We start from the raw sequence: 4,029 nt of genomic DNA on the forward strand, positions 1-4,029 counted from the left end.
TGACATAACCTGGCATTTGTGAGAGCACTTCTGTGAGTGGTAAGTTTATATTAACCTATTTCAACATATCCAAAAATCTCTCAAACTGCTTGTCCAGCTTTTCTCTGTATAGCTTTTGAGGGAAAGGTAAAACAAGCATGTGCTTGCTCTCTTCATGTTCCTCCCTTCTTGAGTTATCTTCCTTATTCTTTTTCTCATCTACCTTCTTGCCTTTCTTCTTATTATGAACTTCAATTTTTAGCTTTTCCCCACTTTCTTTTTCAAGTTCCCCATCTTTTTGGAATGGGGTGGGATCTTTCAACACTTGCCCACTTCTCAAGGTTACATCATTCACTGTTTCTTTGGGGTTTCTTTCTATATCAGCAGGAAGAGTACCTAGAATTCTCTTAGATAATATTGTTGCTACTTTCCCAACTTGTCTTTCCAAGTTTCGAAAACCAGTGCCCAGTTCTTGATAGTTGAGCTATAAGCATCAAGTCTCTCATCAGTTTTGATAATGAAGACCTTGATGAGATCTTCCATGCCAGACTGAGTGGGATGTCGAGATTGCTGCCTCTGCTGATTCATAAAACCCGGAGCTCTTTGTCCCTGGGGTTTGGGGTTATTCTGTTGCCATGCATTCGCAAATACCCTCTGGTGAACTCCATGAAAAACCAGGGTGCCTCTGACCTATTGCATTAAAGTTATAATTTCCAACAGAATTCACTTCCTCAGTTGAGGCTTGAAACTCATGAGTAGGGTGTCCTCTTCCATATATATCACAAGCTGCATGAGGCTTATTGTGTATTGAGGCTAAAGTCAGCTTTCGTATTTCTTTGGCCATGGCATCGAGATGTACCTGTACTGATGTGTTAACATCAACCTAGAGAACACTAGTCGATCTTCTTTATTTAGCACTCTCAAAGGTCCACTGATTTGCATCTTCAAACAACTCATCAAGAATTGTAACTATCTCCTCTGGAGTCTTCTACATCAATGAGCCTCCATTTGCATTGCTCAATGTTCTACGCGAGGCCAGTGTCAATCTATCCCAAAAGTCTGAAGTTGTATCCAGAGTTCAATTCCGTTGTGTGGACACTTTCGAACTATCTCCTTAAACCTCTCCCATGCTTCAAAAACTGTTTCAGTCTCTTTCTGGCAGAAGTTATGGATTTCTCTTCTAAACTTGCTCGTCTTAGCTGAGGAGAAATATTTATCAAGAAATTTTTTGGTCATCTCCTCCCATGTTCTAATCGATCCCTGGGGCAAGCTTCGAAGCTACTGCTTTGTATCAACTTTGAGCATGAAGGGGAATGACCTTAAGTAAACTGCATCTTGTGACACACCATTGTATTGGAAGGTGTTCATAATCTCCTCAAAGTCCATTACATGGTTGTTTGGATCTTCGTTCATCTTCCCTCTGAAGGCACAACCATTTTAAAGATTTGAAGAAACCTTTACTTTAACTCGCAATTGTTAGCTGCAATTGAAGGTGGTCTAACAATTGATAATCCTTGGTCGTAGACCACATTAGCGTAATCGCCAAGTGAACTCCCAGCACCAGGAGCTATATTTCCGAACTGGGCTGCAGCCAAGGGTTGATAGTGAGCAATTCTCTGACCTTTCTCTTCTTCATAAACATCTTCTGCACCTCTAACAGCTGCTTCATCAGCATCCCGTTCAGCTTTTTCTCTTTGTTGGACTGCTTCTCTTATAGCCAAATCCACTTTATCATCATCGCCGATTCCAGCCATAATTTCTTTGCTTGAGAATTGCCCAACCTTTTCTAATGTCTCAGGAAGATTTCTTTCCTTCCTCAGCTATCGCAGTTGTTTTAATATCTCTTGCTTGTATGGTTGCACTTCTTTCGTAGAAGCTCGAATCATGCACCAATCTCAACCTAACCTGCGCACAGTAAAAAAACACCAAACATAAAAAGAGAAAAACAAAATAAAAAGAAAAAAATTCCTGAATTAGCACTATAAACTATTTCAAACACTATTGATTGCCAATCCCCGGCAATGGCACCAAAATTTGATGAGTGCAAAACACCACTTAAAATTAAGCTCGCTAACAAAATATAGTAAAGATAATATCGTATCAACATGGATTGGAGTTAAATAATATTTACGTAGTTTATAGTTTAATTGCTATCCAAGATGATCAACAATTGATATATATATGATGTCTAACTAAAATTAACTAAGAATCTAGAGCTATTGACTAATGACAATCGACGCAAGGAATAAGCAAAGAAAGATATCAACGGGAGAAAATAGGAATTGATAGGATATGTGAAAGATAATCGTTTGGGATCTAACTATAGATAAGTCACTTCTAATGTTAAAGTGAGTCTCTTGATTTCACTCAATTGTTAGTTCAAATGTCTAGTAAAGACTCCTCTATCGATTAAGTCTCAACATCACAAGATGAACCAATTTAAGCTCTGTGAAGATATGCAAGAATTCGTGGTGGATTAGTCTTTAGAAGAACCTCTCTCAATTATCCTCCTAACTATGTTTAATAAACAATTCAACTAGTCTCTTCCGATTATTAAGAAGAATTTATGAATATAACCAACAAAATAATGCAAAGATATCACAAGTTATGCCTCTCTCGATTACATGAACAAGTGAATATAGATGCAACAATTAAATCATCCAAAATGATTTAATACATAAAACTAGAGTTATAATCGACAGACAAATATCAATATACCATATCCATTAAATCCTAGAGGGAACTACTCCATAGACATAGAGCAATTCATCACAAATATGTTTAAAGTATAGAAAAACATAAAATGATCCAAACTCGTGTCTTGAGTGAGGATTAAATGATGCATTTCTTGTGCCTTTTCTTCTCCAAATCCTCCTTAGGTCTAAGATATGTCAAAAGGCAATAAAATAATATTTTTCCATGTATTTATACCAAGTAGGGTGGGGCTAACCGAAATCCCCTTTTCTGGACGAAATAGGACATTTACTCTCTAAAAATTGCACAGGCGTGTTGCATGGGGTGTCGTGCCATGCAGGGCATTAGTGGGACTTATCATGGAGCTTGCACTTTGAAGGTAGCAGGAAGATAGGCATCCGCGTCGCCCCACGCGCTGCTCCACGCACCGCGGCTGTGGAAGTTTCTCACGGTACGGATAAAATCTCACTTTTTGACGTCCAAACTTGGTTCTTGACCCACGAACGCGATCTTGGTTTAATTACTTGGACTTTACTAAGACTTCAAAGCTCCAAATACTCAAATTAGTAGTTGCTCGTATACTTGTGTTACCTAGTTATTGGGGGTTGTACCGTTTTGGTCGTGTTTAGACCATGTTATACTTGTATCTACTGCTTTTAGATTATTCATACTTTTATTATGATATAAATATATAATTAAAGGGAATTGGACTCAATCCGGTTGATTGTTAGTTTGCTTAATTAGCAAGTAATACTAGGCACCATCACGGCCTGAGGTAGGATAATAGGTCGTGACAAGTTGGTATTAGAGCTCTAGGTTCATGTAGGTCTCACGAGTCATGGGTAGGTCTAGTAGAGTCTTGTGGATCAATACAGAGACGATTAGTATTGATACGTCTGTAATTATCTCCGAGAGGCTACAGGAGATTAGGAAATTTCCTTTTCTTTCCTTATCGTGCGGCTTTATCTCAGCTTGAAGCCTATATCTTTAGTTTCCTCCTACTTTTTCATATGTGATGTTGAGTTCTCATTGCCAGTTTTGACCCAGCAATTCGTGATGGTGTTTCACCTATAGTGTGGGATGTTTCTCCCTTATGTTGGGGGCTGACTGCTATCATCTCTTTGATGAGACTTTCTATCTATAGCCGCCCAGTGTTGGTGCTACCCACGGGTTCGAGGCCTTGCACAGTTATTGTGACACTTCACGTGTTGGTTTTGGTGTGGTGTTAACACAGAGTTGTAGAGAGATTCCACACTTGTCTCAATTGTTGAAGCCCTATGATAGGAACTATCTGGTTCACGATTTGGAGTTTTTCATTTGTTCTAGTGGAGGGAAGGTATTTGTCTATAAAAGTTC

The 4,029-nt window shown here is 38.8% G+C and overlaps 1 non-coding gene across 1 annotated transcript; it reads left to right on the top strand.

Annotated features, from left to right (window-relative positions):
* Nucleotides 1–1,060: 1,060 nt before the first annotated feature.
* Nucleotides 1,061–1,167, top strand: LOC142165099 (small nucleolar RNA R71). The gene has a single exon (XR_012696088.1). It is a non-coding gene; the product is annotated as a small nucleolar RNA R71 (small nucleolar RNA).
* Nucleotides 1,168–4,029: the final 2,862 nt, after the last annotated feature.

The sequence above is a fragment of the Nicotiana tabacum genome, chromosome 1, assembly GCF_000715075.1.
Source record: "Nicotiana tabacum cultivar K326 chromosome 1, ASM71507v2, whole genome shotgun sequence".
Classification (NCBI taxonomy): domain Eukaryota; kingdom Viridiplantae; phylum Streptophyta; class Magnoliopsida; order Solanales; family Solanaceae; genus Nicotiana; species Nicotiana tabacum.